Genomic DNA, 9,616 nt, shown 5'->3' with positions numbered 1-9,616 from the left:
CTTTGGTTGAATCTGATCCACTTTATGGCAATGAATCTAAAACTGTTGTGGCACATCTTACTAAATTGAATGATATAGCCACCCTGTTCACTAATGATGATAATTCTCGCTACTAATATATCCTTAAGATATTTTCGTTCTCATTAAAGGGTGATGCTAAAACTTGGTTTAATTCTCTTGATCCTGGTTGTGTGTGTAGTCCCCAGGATATGATTTATTACTTCTCTGCTAAGTATTTCCCTGCTCATAAGAAACAAGCTGCCTTAAGGGAAATATATAATTTTGTGCAAATTGAAGAAAAGTGTCTCCCACAAGCTTGGGGGAGGCTTCTCCGATTGCTTAATGCTTTGCCAGATCATCCTCTTAAGAAAAATGAAATACTTGATATCTTTTATAATGGGCTAACTGATGCTTCCAAGGACCACTTGGATAGTTGTGCTGGTTGTGTTTTCAAGGAAAGAACAGTCGACCAAGCTGAATTGTTATTGAATAATATGTTGACTAAGGAAAATAATTGGACTCTTCCTGATCCAATTGAGCCAACTCCTGAGCCTATTCCCAAACCAACTCCGAAGAAGAGGGGTGTTCTATTTCTCAGTCCTGAAGATATGCAAGAGGCAAAGAAATCTATGAAAGAAAAAGGTATTAAAGCTGAAGATGTTAAGAATTTACCTCCTGTTCAAGAAATACATGGTCTTAATATACCACCTATTGAAGAAACATATTGTCTTGATAACCCAACACAGGTAGTAAAGGTAAATTCTCTCTATATATATGACAAAGTTGAAATCTCGTCTACTAAGTTTCCTAGCCAATGTTTGGATGAATTTGATGAATTTATGGCTAGACAAGAAAACTTCAATGCTTATGTTGGTAGAGAATTAAAGAGTAATGCTTACATGATTGGATGCTTGAGTGATTATATGGCTAGAGTTAAAGGTGAACTTAAACTCATTAGTAAATATGCTTCTATGGTTACCACTCAAGCAGAACAAGTACTTAAAGCTCAAAGTGATTTGCTTGATGAATTAAATAATAAACATGACTTTGTTGTTAGAGTGGCTACTAGAACCGGTAAAATGACTCAGGAACCTTTGTATCCTGAAGGCCACCCTAGAGAATTGAGCAAGATTCTCAGAGAAATAATGTAGATGCACCTAGTCCTTCTAAAAAGAAGAAAAAGAAAAATGATAGAACTTTGCATGCTTCTAGTGAACCTGTTGTAGACACACCTGAGAATCCCAATGATATTTCTATTTCTGATGCTGAAACACAATCGGGTGATGAATATGAACCTAATGATAATGTTAATGATAATTTCATGTTGATGCTCAACCTAGCAATAACAATGATGTTCAGATTGAACCTGCTGTTGATCTTGATAACCCACAATCAAAGTATCAATGTTATGACAAGAGAGACTTTGTTGCTAGCAAGCACGGCAAAGAAAGAGAACCATGGGTTCAAAAACCCATGCCCTTTCCTCCTAAACCATCCAAGAAGAAGGATGATGAGGATTTTGAGCGCTTTGCTGAAATGATTAGACCTATCTTCTTACGTATGCGCTTAACTGATATGCTTAAAGTGAATCCGTATGCTAAGTACATGAAAGATATTATTACAAATAAAAGAAAGATACCGGAAGCTGAAATTTCCACCATGCTTGCTAATTATACTTTTAAGGGTGGAATACCTAAGAAACTTGGAGATCCAGGAGTACCAACTATACCATGCTCCATTAAAAGAAATTATGTTAAAATTGCTTTATGTGATCTTGGAGCCGGTGTTAGTGTTATGCATCTCTCTTTATATCATAGACTTGAATTGAATAAATTGACACCTACTGAAATCTCTTCGCAAATGGCCGATAAATCAACTGCTAGACCTGTCGGTATTTGTGAGGATGTGCCTGTTATGGTTGCAAATGTCACTATCTTAACGGACTTCGTTATTCTTGATATTCGCAAGGACGATACTATGTCGATTATCCTTGGTAGACCCTTTCTGAATACTACAGGGGCTGTTATTGATTGCAACAAAGGCAATTTCACTTTTCATGTTAATGGTAATGAGCATACGGTACACTTTCCGAGGAAACAACCTCAAGTTCATAGCATCAATTCTATTGGAAAAAGTCCAACTATTATTATTGGAGGTTTTGAATTTCCTCTTCCTACTGTTAAGAAGAAATATGATACTCTTATTATTTGGGATGTTCATATCCCCATTGAGGTAACCTAGTGTTATTCGAAATTTCTCATGTTCCATGTTATTCGGAATGAGTTTGTTAACAAGACTTGATCAACCTTGTTAGTGGATTCCTTTTGATGATCATGAGATGGATGAAATTAGAAGGCACAACCTTCTGTACCCTCTTTTTACTTTCTGTTATTTAGAATAAATAAAGCAAAATAGTATTTTCTGTCTGTTTTCTGAATTATCCAAGCAATAAAAAATATCCCAAAAATAAAAGTTCTCCAAATTCCCTGCCAATTTAGTATGATTTTTTTCTGGAAAATTTGAGAATATTTGGCACTGAGAACACAACAGGGGGAGCTGGCACCTGGCCACGAGGGTCCAGGGCGCGCCCCTGCCTTGTGGGCTCACGGTGGCCCCCCTCCACTTATTCCTGCACCCACATAGTTCATCTTCTTCCCAAAAAATCACCATCCAGCTCAAGCACGAGTTCTTGCTCATTTTGCTGCGATTTTTGATCTCCTTGCTCAAAGCTCCATTCACAAAATTGCTTTGGGAGATTGTTCCTTGGTATGTGACTCCTCCAATGGTCCAATTAGTTTTTGTTCTAGTGCTTTATTCATTGCAAATCTTTGCTGCCTAGGTGACCCTGTTCTTGAGCTTGCATGTCAAATTTATGAGCTCCCAAGTAATTCTAATGCATGATATAGGCTCTAGGCACTTGTGGGAGTAGTTGCTATCAGTTTTGTTAAGTTTGATTCACTTTTATTTCGAGTTACTAAAAATTTCAAAAAAATTCAGAGGAAGAAATATGTCTAGGAAAATGTACCAAGGTGGTTCTTCAACAAACAAAGGACCCAGGCTCGCAATGCGTGAGCAGGACGATGAACCACCAAGGGAAGCTGACGTGCGGCCTTGTGAATGGTCGTCAGAAGAGTTTATGGTCAATGCAGGCATCAAGGATGAATTTGATGCATATGTGCGTAATGCCGATCTTGAGGACTTCACGCAAGATAAGTGTCCTCAGTACTACTATTTGACTGATTCATTCGTGAGAAGGTTTAAATTTACATCTTCGCGTAATTCTCAAAGTGTCCTGTTTGATATTTATGATCAATCATATACCATGGACCTAGAAGATTTTACTACTGCTTGCAAACTCCCGCAGGGGGGTAGTGTTAATGAACCATGTAAATCTGAATATAAATACTTTCTTGCTAGTATCACTGTGGGAGAATCTAGAGAAATAGAACAAGCTACCATAGGGAGCATTTTTTTTCCTACTATACATTATTTTGCTCTTTTCATTGGTAGATGCATTAACGGTAAAGATGAAGCATGTCACATGTGTGTACCTGATCTTTGTTTTCTCAAGAGTGTTGTATTAGGTGATAAACAATACAACTTGGGGGCAATTGTTGCACGTAGGTTGCATAACAATGGGTTAGTTGGAGATTTGTTTGGTGGGATTTATGCGACCCGTGTGGCTAATTATCTTGGTATACATGTACATGAGGATGATAGGGAGTTGCCTCCCGCTTATTTAGATTATAATGCTATGGTCAGTCATCATTTTGTTGACAGGAATGAACAATTCCTTCAGTATCGACTAATCTTTGACACACATCGCGCTGTCCATATTACTCTCCCTGCTCCTGCCCTTTTTTATTATTAGGCAAAAGAAGATATATTATAACCTGGGAGGAGGCAACTGAGTACGAGAGGAGGACAGAGGCAGCTCGCCGCTGTGCTGCAGCCCAGGAGGCATTGGCTGCTGCATCTCAGTATGACCCCAGTTACAACTTCGGATATCAGTCAGGCTACCCTTGGCCATAGACCAACTTAGGCCAAAATCCTAAGCTTGGGGGAGTACGTATTTATCACCGACATTACATTCATGTTCACACACTCATTCTAGTTGTCGGTACTCATACTTTTTCATTGTACTATCCATGCTAGTTTAATTTCTTTCTTCTTGTGTGTTTGTTAAACCTTAAGAAAACAAAAAAAATAGTTAGTTTAATTTCCACGCTTGTAGTAGTAATTAAAAGAAAACCCAAAAAGATTCCACATTCTTCTTTTGCTTGTTGGGAGCTTTCCCGTGTAAATAGTTCTATTTCTTTTCTTTCCTTTGGTGGTCGAGAGGATAAGACCATAATGAAAATGCTTAGTGGCTCCAATATGCATGATTGTTGATTTAACCAAGAGCCCATATCACCTTGTCTTCTCCCTTGAGTTGAATGCTTGCAGATTCCAGCTTAGTCCAATGCACGTGCACTATTATTATTATCCACACCGTTCGGTCGTGCAAGTGAAAGTAAATAATGACGATATATGATGGACTGATTGAGATGAGAGAAGCTGGTATGAACTCGACCTCTCTTGTTTTTGTAAATATGATTAGTTCATCGTTCCTGATTCAGCCTATTATGAATAAACATGTTTGCAATGACAATTAGAGATTATAGTTGCTTATGCCATGCTCAATTAGGTAGGAGCTTATAATGGTTTACATTGCGTGCCAACATGCTATTAAATGGCTGTGATGTGGTATGATAGGGTGGTATCCTCCTTTGAATGATTCGAGTGACTCGACTTGGCACATGTTCACACATGTAGTTGAAACTAAATCAACATAGCCTTCACGATATTTATGTTCATGGTGGATTATATCCTACTCATACTTGCACTCGGTGTTGATTAATTTTAATGCATGTTCATGACTGTTGTCGCTCTCTCAGTTGGTCGCTTCCCAGTCTTTTGCTAGACTTGACCTGTACTAAGCGGGAATACTGCTAGTGCATCCAAACTCCATAAACCCCAAAGTTATTCCATATGAGTCCACCATACCTTCATATATGCGGTATTTACCTGTCGTTACAAGTAAATTTGTATGTGCCAAACTCCAAACCTTCAAATGAAATTCTATTTTGTATGCTTGAGCAGCTCATGTATCAACTAGGGCTGTCTGTATCTTCCATGCTAGGTGGGTTATTCTCAAGAGGAGTGGACTCCGCTCCTCATTCACGAGAAAATGGCTGGTAACCGGGATGGCCAGTCCCATGCTCAAAATCAAATCAAAATAATTAAACAGAACTCCCCCAATGGAATGATCAACTAGCAAGCAATAATAATAAAACTCGGATGACAACACTTTCTCAAAACAATCATAATATGATATAACAAGATGGTGTCTCGCTAGCCCTTTCTAAGACCGCAAAACATAAATGCAGAACACCTTTAAAGATCAAGGACTGACTAAACATTGTAATTCATGGTAAAAGAGATCCAGTCAAGTCATACCCAATATAAACTAATAGTAATGCATGCAAATGACAGTGGTGCTCTCCAGCGGGTGCTTTTTAATAAGAGGGTGATGACTCAACATAAAAGTAAATAGATAGGCCCTTCGCAGAGGGAAGCAGGGATTTGTAGAGGTGCCAGAGCTCGATTTTAAAATAGAGATGAATAACATTTTGAGCGGTATACTTTCACTGTCAACATAACAACTATGAGATCTCGATATCTTCCATGCTACACACATTATAGGTGGTTCCCAAACAGAATGGTAAAGTTTATACTCCCCCACCACCAACAAGCATCAATCCATGGCTTGCCCGAAAAAACGGGTGCCTCCAACTAGCAACAATCCTGACATGAGTAAACATCAGACCTAAGTGTTATTGTGAATATGGTTAGTTCATAATCTTTGCTAAAAACTTGAATGTTGGCTTTACATGTTTACAACAACAAGAGCAAAGAGAGTTTGTAAAAGTTTTTCTTTATCACTTTTAGTTCATCAACTGAATTGCTTGAGGACAAGCAAAGGTTTAAGCTTGGGGGAGTTGATACGTCTCCATCGTATCTACTTTTCCAAACACTTTTGCCCTTGTTTTGGACTCTAACTTGCATGATTTGAATGAAACTAACCTGGACTGACGTTGTTTTCAGCAGAACTGCCATGGTGTTCTTTTCGTGCAGAAATAAAAGTTCTCGGAATGACCTGAAAATCCACGGAGCAACTTTTCAGAATTAATAAAAAATACTGGCGAAAGAAATAGCGTCAGGGGGGCCACACCTTGTCCATGAGGGTGGGAGGCGCGCCCCCTCCCCCTGGGCGCGCCCCTGCCTCCTGGGCCCCCTGAACATCCACCGACCTCAACTCCAACTCCATATATTAGCTTTCGCAAAGAGAAAAATCAGGGAGAAAGTTTCATCGCGTTTTACAATACGGAGCCGCCGCCAAGCCCTAATCTCTCTCGGGAAGCCTGATCTAGAGTTCGTTCGGGGCTCCGGAGAGGGGGATTCATCGCTGTCGTCATCATCAACCATCCTCCATCACCAATTTCACAATGCTCACCGCCGTGCGTGAGTAATTCCATCGTAGGCCTGCTTGACGGTGATGGTTTGGATGAGATTTACCATGTAATCAAGTTAGTTTTGTTAGGGTTTGATCCCTAGTATCCACTATGTTCTAAGATTGATGTTGCTATGACTTTGCTATGCTTAATGCTTGTCACTAGGGCCCGAGTGCCATGATTTCAGATCTGAACCTATTATGTCTTCATGAATATATGTGAGTTCTTGATCCTATCTTGCAAGTCTATAGTCACCTATTATGTGTTATGATCCAACAACCCCGAAGTGACAATAATCGGGATACTTCTCGGTGATGACCGCAGTTTGAGGAGTTCATGTACTCACCATGTGATAATACTTTGGTCTGGTACTCTATTAAAAGGAGGCCTTAATATCCCTTAGTTTCCATTAGGACCCTGCTACCACGGGAGGGTAGGACAAAAGATGTCATGCAAGTTCTTTTCCATAAGCACATATGACTATATTCGGAATACATGCCTACATTACATTGATGAATTGGAGCTAGTTCTGTGTCACCCTATGTTATAACTATTACATGAGGAATCGCATCCGACATAATTATCCATCACTGATCCAATGCCTACGAGCTTTTCACATATTGTGCTTTGCTTATTTACTTTACCGTTGTTACTGTTATAAGTACTACAAAACTGCTACTGTTACTTTTGCCGCTGTTACCCTTACTTCCATACTACTTTGCTACTAAATACTTTGCTGCAGATACTAAGTTATCCAGGTGTGGTTGAATTGACAACTCAATTGCTAATACTTGAGAATATTCTTTGGCTCCCCTGGTGTCAAATCAATAAATTTGGTTTGAATACTCTACCCTCAAAAACTGTTGTGATCCCCTATACTTGTGGGTTATCAGTCGCTGGCGAAGGCGGGGTACTGCCCGGAGGGATCAGCACAGTCCTGACCTTCCTCACGGCCGATCGCTTGGGCTGCTTCGAAGAGGCCACCCCGGATCTCGTGGTAACCCCAGAGGGGCAAGCCAGCTCCACCACCGGAGGCGCGTCATCGTCATCATCGTCGGGGAAGTTACGGAGGAGCTCCCTCTGCCTCGGGGTAGAGGATTCCCCCTTGCCCTCCTCCTTGGTGGCCTGAGAGGAATGGTCGACGAAGGACAAGGTCACAAAGGAGGTGGGCGGTGGGGGAGGCCCCGTCTGCACGGGCCCGAACTCCTCGAAGACTGGCATGGCGGCGTCAATCTCCTCTCCATCGACTCAGTGGTATAGCAGGAGCCATTCCTCCGAAGGACCGCTCGGATCCTTTCCAGTCAAGAAAAGCGACACCTTGCTCAGCTCCTCCTCAGGAAGGGCATCTTGGCGCAGGCGGATCTTGTCATGAGTGCCCCCAACCTTCTACAAGGGGTGGGAACGGTCCTAGAGTGGCGCTAGGAGCTGCATCAGGAACTCCTTGATGATCATGGCCCCCGTCATCTTCTCATTCTTCAGGTCGTCCTCCATCTTCTTCATCAATGGCTTCAGGGAAGGGTCGGTGATCTTCTCAGAAAGCCACCCATTCTCAGAGGAGGGGAGCTCGGTCGGCAGCTCCAGCAGGTCACGTGAGCACTTGGCGTCCATTAGGACCCACCTCTTCAGGGCGTCCATTAGGACCCACCTCTTTAGGGCGTCCTCCACCTTCTTCCTGGCGCAGGAGATTGCGTTGCCGCCCCGAGCCGCAACAAAGCCGATGCACCTTGCGGGCCTGTCGCCAGTCATGCGGAGTAAGAAGAAGTGGCGGAGCATGACGACAGAGGGCATCACCCCCATGAACGCCTCACAGTATAAGGCAAAGATGGACAGGAGGAGGATGGAATTAGGATGAATGTGGAGCGCATGGAGGCCGTAATGGTGGAGAAAACATAGAAGAAGCGAGAGAATGGGGGCACCAGTCCCGAACAGATGTTGTGCAGGAAGAAAGGATAGAATGAAGGAAATATGCCCTAGAGGCAATAATAAAGTTATTATTTATTTCCTTATTTCATGATAAATGTTTATTATTCATGCTAGAATTGTATTAACCGGAAACATAATACATGTGTGAATACATAGACAAACAGAGTATCACTAGTATGCCTCTACTTGACTAGCTCATTAATTAAAGGTGGTTATGTTTCCTAACCATAGACATGAGTCGTCATTTGATTAACGGGATCACATCATTAGGAGAATGATGTGATTAACTTGACCCATTCCGTTAGCTTAGCACTTGATCGTTTAGTATGTTGCTATTGCTTTCTTCATGACTTATACATGTTCCTATGACTATGAGATTATGCAACTCCCGTTTACCAGAGGAACACTTTGTGTGCTACCAAACGTCACAACGTAACTGGGTGATTATAAAGGTGCTCTATAGGTGTCTCCGAAGGTACATGTTGGGTTGGCGTAATTCGAGATTAGGTTTTATCACTCCGATTGTCGGAGAGGTATCTCTGGGCCCTCTCGGTAATACACATCACTTAAGCCTTGCAAGCATTGTAACTAATGAGTTAGTTACGGGATGAAGTATTACGGAACGAGTAAAGATACTTGCCGGTAACGAGATTGAACTAGGTATTGGATACTGACGATCGAATCTCGGGCAAGTAACATACCGATGACAAAGGGAACAACATATGTTGTTATGCGGTTTGACCGATAAAGATCTTCGTAGAATATGTAGGAGCCAATATGAACATCCAGGTTCCACTATTGGTTATTGATCGAGAACAGTTCTAGGTCATGTCTACATAGTTCTCAAACCCGTAGGGTCCGCACGCTTAACGTTACGATGACAGTTTTATTATGAGTTTATAAGTTTTTGATGTACCGAAGTTTGTTCAGAGTCCCGGATGTGATCACGGACATGACGAGGAGTCTCGAAATGGTCGAGACATAAAGATTGATATATTGGACGGATATATTTGGATACCGGAAAGGTTCCGGATGAGATTGGGACTATACCGGAGCTCCGGGAGGTTACCGGAACCCCCCGGTAAGTATATGGGCCTTATTGGGCCTTAGTGGAAAGGAGGGAGAAGGAGCAAAGGAGG

The sequence above is a fragment of the Triticum aestivum genome, chromosome 1B (assembly GCF_018294505.1).
Source record: "Triticum aestivum cultivar Chinese Spring chromosome 1B, IWGSC CS RefSeq v2.1, whole genome shotgun sequence".
In the NCBI taxonomy this organism is placed as follows: Eukaryota; Viridiplantae; Streptophyta; class Magnoliopsida; order Poales; family Poaceae; genus Triticum; species Triticum aestivum.
Note: the sequence above shows the minus strand (reverse complement) of the source record.